Source organism: Kogia breviceps, chromosome X (assembly GCF_026419965.1).
Source record: "Kogia breviceps isolate mKogBre1 chromosome X, mKogBre1 haplotype 1, whole genome shotgun sequence".
NCBI classification, from domain to species: domain Eukaryota; kingdom Metazoa; phylum Chordata; class Mammalia; order Artiodactyla; family Physeteridae; genus Kogia; species Kogia breviceps.
This window is the reverse complement of record NC_081330.1, coordinates 78,254,413-78,272,480: the sequence shown is the minus strand read 5'-3', so window position 1 is coordinate 78,272,480 and position 18,068 is coordinate 78,254,413.

The window sequence follows — 18,068 nt, the reverse complement described above, 5'->3', positions numbered from 1 at the left end:
TTACCCAAAGCAATCTACAGATTCAATGCAATCCCTATCAAATTACCACTGGCATTTTTTACAGAACTAGAACAAAGAATTTCACAATTTGTATGGAAACACAAAACACCCCGAATAGCCAAAGCAATCTTGAGAACGAAAAATGGAGCTGGAGGAATCAGGCTCCCTGACTTCAGACTATACTACAAGGCCACAGTAATCAAGAGAGTATGGTACTGGCACTAAAACAGAAATATAGATCAATGGAACAGGATAGAAAGTTCAGAGATAAACCCACACACATATGGTCACCTTATCTTTGATAAAGAGGGAAGGAAACACAGTGGAGAAAAAACAGCCTCTTCAAAAAGTGGTGCTGGGAAAACTGGACAGCTACCTGTAGAAGTATGAAATTAGAACACTAAATAAACTCAAAATGGGTTAAAGACCTGAATATAAGGCCAGACACTATCAAACTCTTAGAGGAGAACATAGGCCGAACACTCTATGACATCAATCACAGCAAGATCCTTTTTGACCCATCTCCTACAGAAATGGAAATAAAAACAAAAATAAACAAATGGGATCTAATGAAACTTAAAAGCTTTTGCACAGCAAAGAATACCATAAACAAGACCAAAAGACAACCCTCAGAATGGGAGAAAATATTTGCAAATGAAGCAACTGAAAAAGGATTAATATCCAAAATTTATAAGCAACTCATGCAGCTCAATAACAAAAAAACAAACAACTCAATCCAATAATGGGCAGAAGAACTAAATAGACATTTCTCCAAAGAAGATATACAGATTGCCAACAAACACATGAAAGAATGCTCAACATCATTAATCATGAGAGAAATGCAAATCAAAACTACAATGAGATATCATCTCACACTGGCCAGATTGACCATCATCAAAAACTCTAGAAACAATAAATGCTGGAGAGGGTGTGGAGAAAAGGGAACACTCTTGCACTGTTGGTGGGAATGTAAAATGATACAGCCACTATGGAGAACAGTTTGGAGGTTCCTTAAAAAACTACAAATAGAACTACCATATGACCCAGCAATCCCACTACTGGGCATATACCCTGAGAAAACCATAATTCAAAAAGAGTCATGTACCAAAATGTTTATTGCAGCTCTATTTACGATAGCCAGGACATGGAAGCAACCTAAGTGTCCATCAACAGATGAATGGATAAGGAAGATGTGGCACATATATACAATGGAATATTACTCAGCCATAAAAAGAAATGAAACTGAGTTACTTGTAATGAGGTGGATAGACCTGGAATCTGTCATACAGAGTGAAGTAAGTCAGAAGGATGAAAACAAATACCATATGCTAACACATATATATGGAATCTAAAAAAAAGGTCATGAAGAGATTAGTGGTAGGATGAGAATAAAACACAGTCCTACTACCTACTAGCACATGGACTTGAGGATATGGGGAGGGGGAAGGGAAAGCTGTGACGATATGAGAGACTGGCAGAGACATATACACACTACTAAATGTAAATTAGATAGCTAGTGGGAAGCTGCAGCATAGCACAGGGAGTTCACCTCTGTGCTTTGTGACCACCTAGAGGGGTGGGATAGGGAGGGTGGGAGGGCGGGTGACACAAGAGGGAAGAATTATGGGAACATATGTATATGTATAACTGATTCTCTTTGTTGTAAAGGAGAAACTAACACACTATTTTAAAACAGTTATACTCAAATAAAGATGTTAAAAAAAAAGAAATAAGTGAAAAAGAAATGAAGGAGACGATAGCAAAGATCAATAAAACTATAAGCTGGTTCTTTGAAAAGATAAACAAAATTGATAAACAATTAGCCAGACTCATGAAGGAAAAAAGGGAGAAGACTCAAATCAATAGAATTAGAAATGAAAAAGGAGAAGAAACAACTGACACTGCAGAAATACAAAGGATCAAGAGAGATTACTACAAGCAACTCTATGCCAATAAAATGGACAACCTGGAAGAAATGGACAAATTCTTAGAAATGCACAACCTTCCAAGACTGAACCAGGAAGAAATAGGAAATATGAACATACCAATCACAAGTAATGAAATTGAAACTGTGATTAAAAATCTTCCAACAAAGAAAAATTGCAGAATCAGATAGATGGCTCCACAGGTGAATTCTATCAAACATTTAGAGAAGAGCTAACACCCAAACTTCTCAAAATCTTCCAAAAAATTGCAGAGGACGGAACAGTCCCAAACTTATTCTATGAGGCCACCATCACCTATATACCACAACCAGACACAGATACTAAAAAAAAAAAGAAAATTACAGACCAATATCACTGATGAATGTAGATGCAAAAATCCTCAACAAAATACTAGCTAATAGAATCCAACCGCACATTAAAAGGATCATACACCATGATCAAGTGGGATTTATCCCAGAGATGCAAGGATTCTTCAATATATGCAAATCTATCAATGTGATACACCATATTCACAAATTGAAGAATAAAAACCCTATGATCATCTCAATAGATGCAGAGAAAGCTTTTGACAAAATTCAACACTGATTTATGATAAAAACTCTCCAGAAAGTGGGCATAGAGGGAACCTACCTCAACATGATAAAGGCCATATATGACAAACCCACAGCAAACATCATTCTCAATGGTGTAAAATTGAAAGCATTTCCTCTAAGATCAGGAACAGGACAAGGATGTACACTCTCACCACTCTTATCAACATAGTTTTGGAAGTCCTAGCCATAGCAATCAGAGAAGGAAAAGAAATAAAAGGAATACAAATTGGAAAAGAAGAAGTAAAGTGTCATTGTTTGCAGATGACATGATAGTATACATAGAGAAACGTAAAGATGCTACCAGAAAACCACTAGAGCTAATCAATGAATTTGATAAAGTAGCAGGATACAAAATTAATGCACAGGAATCTCTTACATTCCTATACACTAATGATGAAAAATCTGAAACTGAAATTAAGAAAACACTTCCATTTACCATTGCAACAAAAAGAATAAAATATCTAGGAATAAACCTACGTAGGGTGACAAAAGACCTTTATGCAGAAACTTATAAGACACTCATGAAAGAAATTAAAGATGATACAAACACATTGAGAGATATACCATATTCTTTGAAATAAATCACAGCAAGATCCCTTTTGACAAACCTCCTAGAGAAATGGAAATAAAAAGAAAAATAAACAAATGGGACCTAATGAAACTTAAAAGCTTTTGCACAGCAAAGGAAACCATAAGCAAAACCAAAAGACAACCCCCAGAATGGGAGAAAATATTTGCAAATGAAGCAACTGACAAAGGATTAATCTCTAAAATTTACAAGCAGCTCATGCAGCTCAATATAAAAAAAAACAAACAACCCAATCCAAAATGGGCAGAAGACCTAAATAGATATTTCTCTAAAGAAGATATACAGATTGCCAGCAAACACATGAAAGAATGTGTAACATCATTAATGATTAGAGAAATGCAAATCAAAACTACAATGAGATATCACCTCAAACCGGTCAGAATTGCCATCATCAAAAATTCTACAAACAACAAATGCTGGAGAGGATGTGGAAAAAATGGGACCTTCTTGCACAGTTGATGGGAATGTAAATTGATACAGCCACTATGGAGAACAGTATGGAGGTTCCTTAAAAAACTACAACTAGAACTACCATATGACCCAGCAATCTCACTACTGGGTATATATATATATATATATATATATATATATATATATATATATACATATATATATATATATATATACACACACACTGAGAAAACCATAATTCAAAAAGAGTCATGTACCACAATGTTCACTGCAGCGCTATTTACAATATCCAGGACTTGGAAGCAACCTAAGTGTCCATTGACAGATGAATGGATAAAGAAGATGTGGCACATATATACAATGGAATATTACTCAGCCATAAAAAGAAACAAAATTGAGTTATTTGTAGAGAGGTGGATGGACCTAGAGTCTGTCATACAGAGTGAAGTAAATCAGAAAGAGAAAAAGAAATACTGTATGCTAACACATATATTTCGAATCTAAAAAAAAAAAAAAAAACTTCCTGAAGATCCTAGGGGCAAGATGAGAATAAATACACAGACCTACTAGAGAATGGAGTTGAGGCCATGGGGAGGGACAATGGAAGCTGTGACAAAGTGAGAGAGTGGCATGGACATATACACACTACCAAATGTAAAACCGTTAGCTAGTAGGAAGCAGCTGCATAGCCCAGAGAGATCAGCTCTGTGCTTTGTTACCACCTGGAGGTGTGGGATAGGGAGAGTGGTAGGGAGGGAGATGCAAGAGGGAAGAGATATGGATATATAAGTATATGTATAACTGATTCATTTTGTTATAAAGCAGAAACTAACATACCATTGTAAAGCAATTATACTGCAATAAAGTTGTTAAGAAAAAGAAAGGGTATATGATTGAGCTAATTAAATAAACAGATATCATTGAAAAATAATGGTATGTGGCTGAATACACATAACACACACATACAGCCAGTGAGTACAAACAAAATTTGGAAATATGAGTATGATCTGGGAATTACATCAATGTCAATATCTTGGTTGTGATACCATCCTATAGTTTTGCAAAATGTTACCATTGGGAGAAACTGGGCTAAGTGTATAAGGAATCTGTACTATTTTTTACAACTTCATGTGAATTCACAATTATTACAATAGAAATTTCAAATTAAGAAAAACTTCCTCCTCCTTGAGGCAGTGGGGTAGAACCACAACCATGACCCTCTTCTACCCTGTCCACTTCTTTTCTTCAAAGAGCAATGGAAGGAGCTCAACTGAAAGTCAGGTGATTTCAATTCCAGTTCTTTCTCTGTCTCAGTGCATGTCTTTGAGTAAGTCTCCTTCTGTTCCTGTCTGAGTCTTAGTGCTCTCCTCTGATAATAGTAATAACATTTCACATATGCATAACCCTTCATGGTCTATGAAGTATTTTCTATTATCTCGTTTGAATTTCACATGACTCTGAAAAATATATAATATTTTCTTTATGGATAAGTGTAAACTGAAGCTCAGAGAGGTTAAATAACTTGTTCTAAGTCACATAGCTAGTATGAGGCAGACTAGAAGCCAGTTCTTTATAACTCTAAAAACTACACGTTTTCTACCACACTACACTATCTCCCTAGCTTTCACTTGAGAATTTATCATCCATCCATCCATTCATTCATTCATCCAACAAACATTCATTGGGAGGCCTTCTCTGTGTCAGGCCTTATGGTGGGCCCTAGAGTTATGAAGATAAGATATGGCCCTTGCTTTTAAAGACCCTACACTCTAGGATGGTTGAATAGAATGTCATCAGTAGCACTGTCTTCAGTTTACTATGTGGAATGCAAGAGACTTCAAAACAGTGGCAGGAATATCAGTATTGTTGGGAAGTCATAGGTGTCCACCATAGTCACCAAGTCCAGCTTGGACTCATTCAATTTCTGTGGATTCCATTTTGCCTAGCTCCTTGAGAATCTTTGTCTTCTCTCACTTCTTATCCCTTTCAACAACACTGGTCACTGGGAAGCCAAGTTCTTTCTATATTGGTCTCTATTTTTCCACTGGGAATTCAGGTAGGACCATACTCCCAAATGCTTTCTGCTATAGAGTTGGAGAGGCCTCCTGATCTACACATCAAAATCCTCTTGAACCTCATTATTTTCAAGCTGTTGGCCTCACCTCATCTCCAGTTGAGTCAGCCTCTTGATGATTACCAAGATATTTCTTGGTCGTCTTTTAACTTGTCACTATGCCTTCATCCCACTCCATATTTTAGTCCAATATGTCTTTCTTTCCTCTCACTACTTATTCATCACTTTTTGCCTAATGCTTACTCCATAGCCATCCCCTCCTGGACCATGGAGTACTTAGACAACAATATGTTAATACTTGTGGGGAGCAAAAGAAAATATTCATCTGAATTTCAAGGGCTCCAACTTGAAACTCACACCTCAGCAGGAGGACTTGCTTATCACATCTGTTCAACTTATATTCTCTTGTGGTCTTGGTCAGTGAAGAGCCTTTGGGTACCCCAGAGCCAAGAGGTTTGTAAGAGTGCAAGATAGAATCCCTTCCTCTTTTTTTTTTCTTTTTTTTTTTTGCGGTATGCGGGCCTCTCACTGTTGTGGCCTCTCCCGTTGCGGAGCACAGGCTCCGGACGCGCAGGCTCAGCGGCCATGGCTCACGGGCTTAGTTGCTCCGCGTCATGTGGGATCTTCCCGGACCAGGGCACGAACCGGTGTTTCCTGCATCAGCAGGCGGATTCTCAACCACTGCACCACCAGGGAAGCCCAGAATCCCTTCCTCTTTATACTTCCAAGACCCACTTGAAAAGCCAACTATATGACCTTCAAAGGTTCTTTTTGGTATTGCAGGAGTATCCCCTTGGAAGAAAGAACATTGGGACAATGGGCAAAATACTGTCTACATCAGGACATGTTTACCCCCTGGAAAACTGGGAGCTTATGTCACTACTGGCCAAATAAATGAAATTTGAGTAAACTTATTCTTCAGTGAAAGAGATCAAAACACCCTAAAACAAAGAAACAAAACTACTTGCATCTATACAGTGATTTAAAGTTAATAAAGTGTTCTTACATACCTTATCTCATTCCCTGACAGGAGTTAATGGAGCCAGGGCTTGATGTCAGGTCTTCAGATTCCAAGTCCATTACTCTTTCTGTGACACTAAGCTGACACCAACTGTGGGTGGGTATCAGCTCTCCCATTCTCAAATGCTTTCCTGATTTTCTACTCACCCTGCCATTGTCCTACTGTACCTTTTACCCTCTTCATTTCTTAGCATTGTTAACTTGTTCCTGGACTATTACAACAGCCTCCACCCAGGCAGGTCTCTTTGTCTTCAGTCTTTCTTCCACCCCCTAAATCCATCCTGCACATAGCCTCAGAGTGATCTTTCTGGAGTGGAGATTTAATCAAATCAGACCCCCTGCTTTACTGTCTTCCATGTGTCCCCATTGTTCAAGTTAAAACTATATCCTTAGCATGGATTCTAGGGTGTCTACCAACTTACTCTCCACTTCAGCCCCTCATTTTCACTCTTTGGCCTTTGTACCCCAAACTTATTCTCTATGGCTGTTAGGTCCTTCTTTCTCCCCCATTTCCAACAAAAGCTATTTTATTCCTAGGCCTATCTTAAACACAATAGTCTCTGACTACTTAATCGAGAGTAATGTTTTCCATTATGACATAGTATTCTTTGTCATGCAGTGTGGGTATTTAAGTATCTATATTCCTCCTTCAATGGATCATAAACTTTTTGGTAGCAGAATATGTGTTGTTCATCAAAGTCTTTGCTGTTTAACATTTCAACCCAATACTGCACCTGGCTCAATACGTGTGTGCTCAATTTAAATCAATTGATTAGAGGTCTGGAGAGACATTGAAAGCCACAATCTGGGGAAGTTACAGAGAAAAGAAAAACTTCCCTTTGTAGCCTCACTGGGAAGGGCCATAGAGTAGTCACTCTAGAGTATCCCAGTAAGTGAAGATTCTCTCCCAAGATTTCACTAAGTTCTTGCAGTTCAATAACCAGGTGAGTCAGAGGTGCTGGGCCACTCACCAGATGCAGCTGTTTCCTCACTTTTAGAAAGCAGCTGCCAAGATAGGGCTCATGACTAATTCTGCCTATAACCAAGAGAATGCATAAAAATGACCCTAGCCCTCAGCTGCTACCACCCCAGTTGCTTCTCCAAGCAGAGAAAATCTATCTCTAGGAAGAGACTGTGGTTGGGGTAGAAAACTGTGTGCCTTGCAAAAGTGGAAATCTGAATTCTAATCCCCTCTTTGCCACTGCATAGTTTTGTGACCTTGGCCAAGTTCGTTCATCTCTTTGGACTGCAGTATTCCCATCTGACTGGTTTGGAACAAATGGTGTCTTAAGACCCCTGGAGAGCTTTCATTCTTTATTTATTCTAGGATGATAATTGAGTGTTTCCTTTAATACCTCCTATCCTAGCTAAGAACTAGATTCTGTTACCCCTTTTCCTTTCTGCACCTAGGGATGCCCCAGAGCTGAGACAGCTGCTCTAGGGATAGGTTTGAAGAATGTGGTGGGAACAACTGGGCTGTTTTTCAGACATTTTTTCCCTTTGACTCCTACATCCCTGCCTACTCCCTGCAGCCAACATATTTCAATATGACAACCATGGGATAGATGCCAGGGGGCCCTAGGCACAGGCCCCAGTGGCTCAGGGAGATGAAGAACCTGCTCAAAAGTTAAGTTTCCTAAAGACATTCTTTGCTTCCCTGGACTCAGTTTAAGGTTTCCTGAGCCAGCATGGCAGATGGCTTAAGAGGTATGGGGAGGCCTAAGGATGAAATAATATAAATGATCTCTTATATCTCCAAACTACACTCTATGTATTAGGGTCCACTCACATCCATACTCTATGGGGTTAGATCCTCAGTTGTATGCCATATTTTATAGATAAAGAAACTAAGACATATATAAAAGACTAAGTAACAAAATTTGAAGGTGGCTGCACTGGGACTCAAACATGTCTTCTGGTTATAAGTACATTGCTTTTTGCTGTGTTCCACAATCAGGGTAAAGGACAGGGCTGGGAAATAAACCACATAATTTTTTCCATATATGCTATATTTTCCAGACTAACATTAGGGCCCATGATATGAGAATTGATTTTTTTAAAAAATATTTATTTATTTTTGACTGTTTTGGGTCTTTGTTGCCGCACGCAGGCATCCTTTAGCTGTGGCGAGTGGGGGTTACTCTTTGTTGCAGTGCACAGGCTTCTCATTGCGGTGGCTTCTCTTGTTGTGGAGCATGGGCTCTGGCCATGTGGGCTTCAGTATTTATGGCACGTGGGCTCAGTATTTGTGGCTCATGGGCTCTAGAACACAGGCTCAGTACTTGTGGCACAGGGGCTTTGTTGTTTCTTGGTATGTGGAATCTTCCCAGACCAAGGGTGGAACCCATGTCCCCTGCATTGGCAGATAGATTCTTAACCACTGCATCACCAGGAAAGCCCAATAATTGATTTTTAATTGCTATTTGTGAAATTATTCACATAAAAGATGTAAGACAATAGCACTTTGTTTTGCATTTTAACAAATTACTTGAAAAACTCTTATTCTTCCTCCAGAATCCTCCCTGACACCTTCAGAGTCAATATATTATTTTTCTGTACACTCTTCTATTTTGAGAGCTACCTTTCAGGACTCACCACATTATCTGTTTCTGTGTGTCTGTTTCCCTTTACTAGATGGAGAACATTTTGAGGGAATGTATCATATCTCTATATCTCCAGGGCATAGCACAGCTTCTGGCACAAAATTGCTATTCAATAAATATGTATTCAAAATGGACTGAACTGAAAACATGTGGAAATGGAAAGTCTTGGCAATTCTAAGATTAACGGTTGCTAACTTTCTAGCCTATGGTGGGGACCTGGGCCCCAAGTCTAGCCCTTCCAAGTGCCATGATATGGGCATAATATGCCCTCATCTTATAATATAGGAGCCATGAAAACCAAATTCCTGAAGCCTGTAGACGTGAAAAAGTAGGACCCAGATATTGTCAGTCTAGTCCCTTCCTAGAAGTATTGCCAAAGCATACAATTGTAGTCATAGTGGGTGTGCTCCAAGCCATGATTGCTACAAGTTAGCAAGTAAAAAACACTCCAATTTACCCTAAAACCTAACTTATCTCCCTGCCTCAAGTCTTTATCCTGTCATCCTCTACACTGCCACCCGAATGTTAACTTTCCCTTTTCTCATAGATCTTTAGTGCTCCTTATTATGTCATTTAGTTCTTATGTCCTCTTATATAGTTCTCATATAGTCTATATATGTGCATAGTCCTAAGCCTGACACTCTACATCCTTTGTAATTTATCCCTTAACTGTCACAAAGTTGCCAACCATTCTTATCTAGTATCTACTTTCTTTTCCTACATACACATTTTAAGGTCTTAAACTTGAGCATGAATCGGAATCTCCTGGAATGCCTGCTACAAAAATGTATATTCCTCACCCTTCCTCCACCAAATCTGATTTAACAGGCCTGAGGTGAAACCTCAAATATTAAAAAAAAATTTAACACTACTACCAAGTGATTCAGAATCAAATGGTCCAGGGACCATACCTGGAGAAAGTTTACCAAACAGAGTCCATCTCCTTTCAGTCTTCAGCAGGTGACATCTGATCTAGGGATTGTCTGATGTGTTACAATTTAACATAGATGCTTTTCAGCTTGACAGGCTCTGCCTGTTAAGATACCTACTAGCCAGTTTTTCCCAATGTCCTTCCTCAGCCTGATGGGTTCTGCTGCCACAGGATCCATTTTTACGGCTTTTAGTATCTCTGAATCTTTGATCACTTGCCAGATCAATGTCTGGCCTCTGCTGCTGACTCTTTACCTGGGACTTGGCTCCCAAGCTTTTTGGACTTTCCCTACCTTCTGATACTCAGGGCTAATATTCAGGAATTTCAAACCTGTACCAGCTTTTAAATATTGAAGTCTTTCTATACCAGTTGGTAAACAGTCACTGCCCTAAGCTCCCTACATACCCCCAACTTCCCTAGTCCCTCACCTGGAACCCCTAAGCCCTCCTAGAATCCAGCAACTAAAGTGGTGATGTTTCTAGAACCTTGTTTCAACATCACAGGTCTATATTTATTCAGATATTTTAGGGCCATTGTTATACATGTTGTTAAATATTTTGAATATTACTCCTATGTATGCCCAATCTTTTACAATATACCTGACTACTTGGGATCCTGTCTTGTCCCTAGCTGTCTTGGTTCTAGTATCAGGCCTTAACATCTCCAAATTTTTGCATTTAAAGCCTAGTTTGGGGGTTCAAGATTTTGTAGTCTATATAAGGAATTCTAGGCAGGTGAGAGGGCCTTGAGAATTTGGTGGTCCACTTGCTGCCTATAAACATCATGCTATGCCCAATTATAAAGCTATCCAAGTGTTATCCAGGCTGAAATTTTAGAAAATCAGAGGCTGGCTTACTATCAGATGGATCAATTTGAGTGTAGACTCTGTTCCATACTAATTGTGTGACCTTAGATGAGTCACTCAATTTTGTGAGTCTCAGTTACCTTGTCTATAAAATTGAGATAATGCTATTATAATAGGGTTATTATATGCAACAAATTAATTGATCTAAAAAATACTGAGGTCCTACTCTGTGGCAGGAATTGTTCCAGGTCCTTGTTCCTCAAAGTGTCGTCCATATCGACAGTATTGACATAACAGAATACCATTCCCACCGCTTAATCAGAATCTTCATTTTAACAAAAATATCAGTAGACATTAAAGTTGGAGAACCACTGATCTAGACAGACCACATTCCTCGAATATAGACATGATCATTCCTAGAGAAAACACCTGTTTGAAGGAGTAGACATTTTGGTTTTGGTGTCCTGGAACCATGGAGTTAGAATAAAAATGAAGGTCAGAGAGCCCTGACGAGTAGAAATCATGGTTCATATGTTTGCTGGGGCTAAGCAGGAGCTACTAGGCAGGTGCTATGTCCCTAAAAGAGAGCAGGTGCACCCAGCTCCAGTTGATTGTTGCAAGGTGGAAATGCCAGCCTAGGGATGCTAAACCTTCTGATTTTTCAAGAGAAGCTAGAAAGCCAGAGGTCCACAGAGAAGGGCACAAGCTCTTTCAGGTGGATCTCAAATTCTTTCACTTCTACCTAGAGATCTCTATCATCTTGCTATTCAATGCATGGTCTGTGGACGAACAGTATCTTCACCTGGGGGCCTGTTAGAAATTCTGAATTTCAGGCCCCATTTCAGACCTTCTGAATCAGAATCTAAATTTAAACAAGATTCCCCAGGTAATTTGTACACACAAAGTCTGAGATGCATGATTTAGCTGCTGGGAATATAATAGTGAACAAGACCTTTTGTTCTCATGGACCTTACATACTAGTGAGACAAGATATACAATAGAACTGTAAACTAATGTATAAACAAGGGTAGTTTCGATGGTGATAAATACTATGAAGAAAATAAAATGTCCAGGATGGCTTCTTTCCTCACATGGATGGTTTTTAATCTGGGGCTATAGACAAACTAGAAGGATCCAAAATGGGATGGCTAGAAACACTGGCTTGGCATGTCTCTCTCTTCATGTGACTTCTCCACATGGCTAACATGGGCTTCTTCATAGCATGGTGATCTTAGGGTAATCATACATCTTACATGGTGGTTAGCTCCACCCAGAATAAGCATTCTAATAGACTGGTGAGGCAACTCATTAGTCCAACAGAAACTGAGGACCTACTCTGTGCAAAGCACTGTCCCAGGCACTTGCTACAAATATTCTTCTGATGTAGCCTCAGAAGTTATACAGCATCACTTCTGTCACATTCTATTAGTTACAAGGGAGGTACAGGACCATCCCAGATTTAAAGAGGATAAGCTATACAAGAATAAGAAAAATGAAGCAGTGTGATTCCTTGGGGAGTCATCTTTGGACACTGACTCCCACAGGAGGTTACATCTGAGCTGAGACCTGAATGGAGCAAAGTTGCCAATAATGCAAAATTCTGGGCAAAAACACTTCAGGTGGAAGAAACAGCCTGCAAAGGCCCTGAGACAGGAGAGAGCTTGAAATATCCAAGGGATATAAGGAGGACAATGTTATTAGAGCAAAGTGCATGGAAGGAAGAGTTATAGAAAATAAAACCAGAGAGGTAGGCAGGAGCCATAATACAGGTGAGAAGTTCATATTTTACTCTAATCACAGTGGGAAGGATTGGAGGGTTTAAAGCATGGAAGTATTAAAAGATAAGCTGAGGAATATTACAAACTTTGAGTTTATTTGAACAAAAATTAATTGGAATCAGACAGTGCCAAATTGAAAATGGTTAGGAGTGTTCCACAAACAGGAGCTAAAGGAAAGACTTTATAGAGAAGAGGCAGGCAGACACAAAGAAAAAAAAACATTATTTACTTGGCTATAGTTTAAGCAGTTGCATTTTTTGACTGTTTGTGATGGGTTGTCCTTAGGTTTTAATTTGTTAACCTTGAGACATTACAGGCTTAGGTTTTGGTTTGTTTACACAGACACCTAAGGCATTCAAGCCATCTCTGTTTAATGGCTTTATTATTTAACTTATTTAACAATTTCTCTGCTTTGGTCACCCTATCAGACATGACAGATTGACCAAATATTTAGTATTAGCACTACTCTCAGTCACCATCAGGGTTAAGTTGTTCTTGCCTCATAATTGTTTTTGCTGTTCATCTTGCTTCTGTTTCTCCAAGTGCAGTGAGACCATCTGATGTACTGGTGATGGTTGTAAATATATACTTAATACACTTGAAAGAACATAGCACACCAGGGAGACTACAGTGATAACTATAAGGAGGAAAAATTTCAAGAGACTGAAATATGATCCTTAGTCAGGGACCACATGAACCAAACAAATTTGCATCAAATAAAGAATGTACCTGAAGAGGAATTAACTTGTTTTAGCCAAGTGTTTTGTTTGCTAATTTCTTGTATTTGTTGTCATACAATAGCTGTTGATTCGGGTACAGCAGGAGGTATTTACTATGGCACAGACTCCTGCTTTTTCAGCTAATAAGTAATCTAAAACAGTTTTATTATCTAAAACCTTCTGAGCAAGAAAGTCTGGGAATTTTTTCTGTGCATCTATGACCTTAGTGGTAGATTCAGTAATAGAGTTGCCAGAATTAATATGTATTATCTTCCCAAGCATTAACAAAAAGGAAAAATAAAGTAGCAAAAAGGCAAAAGGAATAAAGTTTTCATACTGGATGAAGATATTGATCTGTAATCTTGGGAGATCTTGTCCACCACAGATGTTGTCTGCTTCTGGGGAGGAAGCTCTCTGGTCAATTTTAATTTTAGGTCTCCAGCTGGTATGCAGTTGCAAGAGTCTGGAGGAGCCTTTTTAAATTGGGAGATGTGGTCCTGAGGTTCAAAGCCTTAAAGTTTGGCTGCCCTCTGGATAGTGAGGATGACCTCATATGGCCCCTTGTATAATAGCAAGTTTCAAGGAGAGTCTTCGTCCTTAATGATTCCAAGACAGAAGGTTGGGGAAAAATTGGAAACATTAGTCTGAAGAATCCTAGCCAGATATTTGAGGAAATAAGAAAAATTTAGTATCCAGTCCAGTTTACAGGTAGATAACAAAACCTCAAAGACAATGAACAGGACTAGAAATTAATACCCACAAGAGTGTGCTATAGTTTTCCATTGAAACATAATTTTTCTTTCCACAGTAACATCCATTTCTCCCAAAGATAAACCAATTCTGGAGGCATAAGGTAGGGGGAGAAAGTAAATGTCTCAATTCTGTTTACAAAGGTATGCCTTACCAAATATCTCTAAGTTATATATAGCTTAAAAGAAAATATAAAAATGTTTTCCTTAAATCTGGAAAACCAAAACTTTAAAGAACCAGAAATGTTTCAAATAAAAAGTCAGTAAAAATGATAATCATCCTCATCAGTTCAAAATATCCTATGTTAATTAATTCTTGTTCTGTCTGAATCCAGTTTTTCATTTTTATTTTGTGTTTTTCCCTTGCTGTTTTAATATGTTTTCTTTGTATTTAATTTTTGACAGTTTGATTATTATGTGTCTTGACATGTTTATCCTTGGATTTATCCTGTATGGGACTCTCTGTGCTTCCTGGACCTGATTGACTATTTCCTTTCCTATATTAGGGAAGTTTTCAACTATAATCTCTTCAAATATTTTCTCAGTCGCTTTCTTTTTCTCTTCTTCTTCTGGGACCCCTATAATTCGAATGTTGGTGTGTTTAATGTTGTCCCAGAGGTCTCTGAGACTGTTCTCAGTTCTTTTCATTCTTTTTTCTTTCTTCTGCTCTGCAGTAGTTATTTCCACTATTTTATCTTCCAGGTCACTTATCCGTTCTTCTGCCTCAGTTATTCTGCTATTGATCCCATCTAGAGTATTTTTCATTTCATTTATTGTGTTGCTCATCGTTGCTTGCTTCCTCTTTATTTCTTCTAGGTCCTTGTTAACTGTTTCTTGCAATTTGTCTATTCTATTTCCAAGATTTTGAATCATCTTTACTATCATCATTCTGAATTCTTTTTCAGGTAGACTGCCTATTTCCACTTCATTTGTTAGGTCTGGTGTGTTTTTATCTTGCTCCTTTATCTGCTGTGTGTTTTTCTGTCTTCTCATTTTGCTTATCTTACTGTGTTTGGGGTCTCCTTTTTGTAGGCTGCAGGTTCGTAGTTCCCACTGTTTTTGGTGGCTGTCCCCAGTGGCTAACGTTTGTTCAGTGGGTTGAGTAGGTTTCCTGGTTGGGGGGACTAGTGCCTCTGTTCTGGTGGATGAGGCTGGATCTTGTCTTTCTGGTGGGCAGGTCCACGTCTGGTGGTGTGTTTGGGGATGTTGGTAGCCTTATTATGATTTTAGGCAGCCTCTCTGCTAATGGATGGGGCTGTAGACCTGTCTTGCTCTTTGTTGGGGATAGGGTGTCTAGCACTGTTCGTTGCTGGTCCTTGAGTGAATCTGGGTCTTGGTGATGAGATGGAGATCTCTGGGAGATTTTCACCATTTGATATTACAGGGAGCTGGGAGGTCTCTTGTGGACCAGTGTCCTGAGCTTGGTTCTCCCACCTCAGAGACACAGCCCTGGTGCCTGCCTAGAGTGCCAAGAGCCTTTAATCCACAGGGTTCAAAATAAAAGGGAGAAAAAAATAGAAAGGAAAGGAAAAGAAGGAAGGAAGGAAGGAGGGAGGGAGGGAGGGAAGGAAGGAAGGAAGAAAGGAAGGGAGGAAGGAAGGAAGAAATGAAGGAAGGAAGAAAGCAAGAAAGGAAGGAGGAGAGGAAGAAAGGGAGGAAGGAGGGAAGAAAGGAAGGAAGAAAGGAAGAAAGAAAGGGAGAAGACAAAATAAAGTAGGATAAAGTATAGTTATTAAAATAAAAAATAATTATTAAGAAGAAACATTTTTATTAAAAAAAAAAGAAAGAAAAACGGGTCGGTCTAACCCTAGGACAAATGGTGCAAGCAAAGCTATACAGACAAAATCTCACACAGCAGCACACACGCACAAAAAGAAAAAAGGGGAAAATAATAGTATATCTTGCTCCCAAAGTCCACCTCCTCAACTTGGGATATTTTGCTGTCTATTCAGGTTTTCCACAGATGCAGGGCACTTCAAGTTGATTGCGGAGCTTTAATCCGCTGCTTCTGAGGCCGCTGGGAGAGACCTCCCCCTCTCCTCTTTGTTCACACAGCTCCTGGGGTTCAGCTTTGGACTTGGCCCCGCCTCTGCATGTAGGTCGTCCAAGGGCATCTGCCCTTCGCTCCGACAGGACAGGATTAAAGGAGCAGCTGATTCGGGGGCTCTGGCACAGGCCAGGGGGAGGGAGGGGCACGGATGCGGGGAGAGCCCACGGCGGCAGAGGCCAGCATGATGCTGCACCGGCCTGAGGCGCACTGCATTCTCCCGGGGAAGCTGTCCCTGGATCCCGGGACCCTGACAGTGGCGGGCTGCAAGGGTTCCCGGAAGGGGCGGTGTGGAGAGTGACCTGTGCTCACACACATGCCTCTTGGTGGCGGCAGCAGCAACCTTAGCGTCCCACACCCGTCTCTACTGTCCGTGCCGACAGCCGTGGCTCGCGCCCATTTCTGGAGCTCCTTTAAGCGGTGCTCTTAATCCCCTCTCCTGGCGCCCGAGGTAGCAAAGAGGCAAGAAAAAGTCTCCTGTCTCTTCGGCAGCTCTGTGCCCATTTCTTGAGTTCCTTTAAGTGGCGCGCTTAATCCCCTTTCCTCACGTCCCAGGAAGCAAAGAGGGAAGAAAAGGTCTCTTGCCTATTTGGCAGCTCCAGACTTCAACCGGACTCCCTCCCAGCTAGCTGTGGCGCACTAGCCCCCTTCAGGCTGTGTTCACGCCTCCAACCCCAGTCCTGTCTCTGGGATCCGACTGAAGCCCGAGCCTCAGCTCTTGGCCCCCGCCCGCCCCAGTGGGTGAGCAGACAAGCCTCTCTGGCTGGTGAGTGCTGGTCAGCACCGATCCTCTGTGCAGGAATCTCTCCGCTTTGACCTCCACACCCTGTGGCTGTGCTCTCCTCCGCGGCTCCGAAGCTTCCACCCAGCCACCCACAGTCTCCGCCCACGAAGGGGCTTCTAGTGTGTGGGAACCTTTCCTCCTTCACGGCTCCCTCCCACTGGTGCAGGTCCCGTCCTTATTCTTTGTCTCTGTTTTTTCTTTTTTCTTTTGCCCTACCCAGGTACGTGGTGAGTTTCTTGCCTTTTTGGAGGTCTGAGGTCTTCTGCCAGCGTTCGGTGGGTGTTCTATAGGAGAAGTTCCACGTGTAGATGTATTTCTGATGTCTCTGTGAGGAGGAAGGAGATCTCTGTGTCTTACTCTTCCACCATCTTGAAGCTCCTCCTCCAGTTTTTCATTTTTATTTCTTTGTGTTTTTAAAATTTTTTTAAAGTTTTATACCATTTTTAAAGGTTACACTTCATTTACAGTTATTACAAAATACTGACTATATTCCTCATGTTGTACAACACATCCTTGAGCTTATCTTACACCAAATAGTTTGTGCCTCCCGCCCCCACTCCTATATTGCTCCTCCTCCTTCCTCACTGAAAACCACTAGTTTGTGAGTCTGCTTCTTTTTTACTATATTCACCAGTTTCTTGTGTTTTTTAGATTCCATGTATAAATGATATCATACAGTATTTACCCATCATCATCTGATTTATTTCACTTAGCATAATGCTCTCCAAGTCTATCCATGTTGCTGCAAATGACAAAAGTTTGTTCTTTTTTATGGCTGAGTAGTATTCCATTGTATATATATACCATTTCTTCTTTATCCATTCATCTGTTGATGAACACTTAGGTTGTTTCCATGTCTCAGAAATTGAAAAAAATGCTGCAATAAACATTTGGATGCATGCATCTTTTCAGATTAGTATTTTTGTTTTTTTCAGATATATACCCAGTAGTGGAATTGCTGGATCATATCAATTTTTAGTTTTTTGAGAAATCTCCATACTGTTTTCCACAGTGGCCAA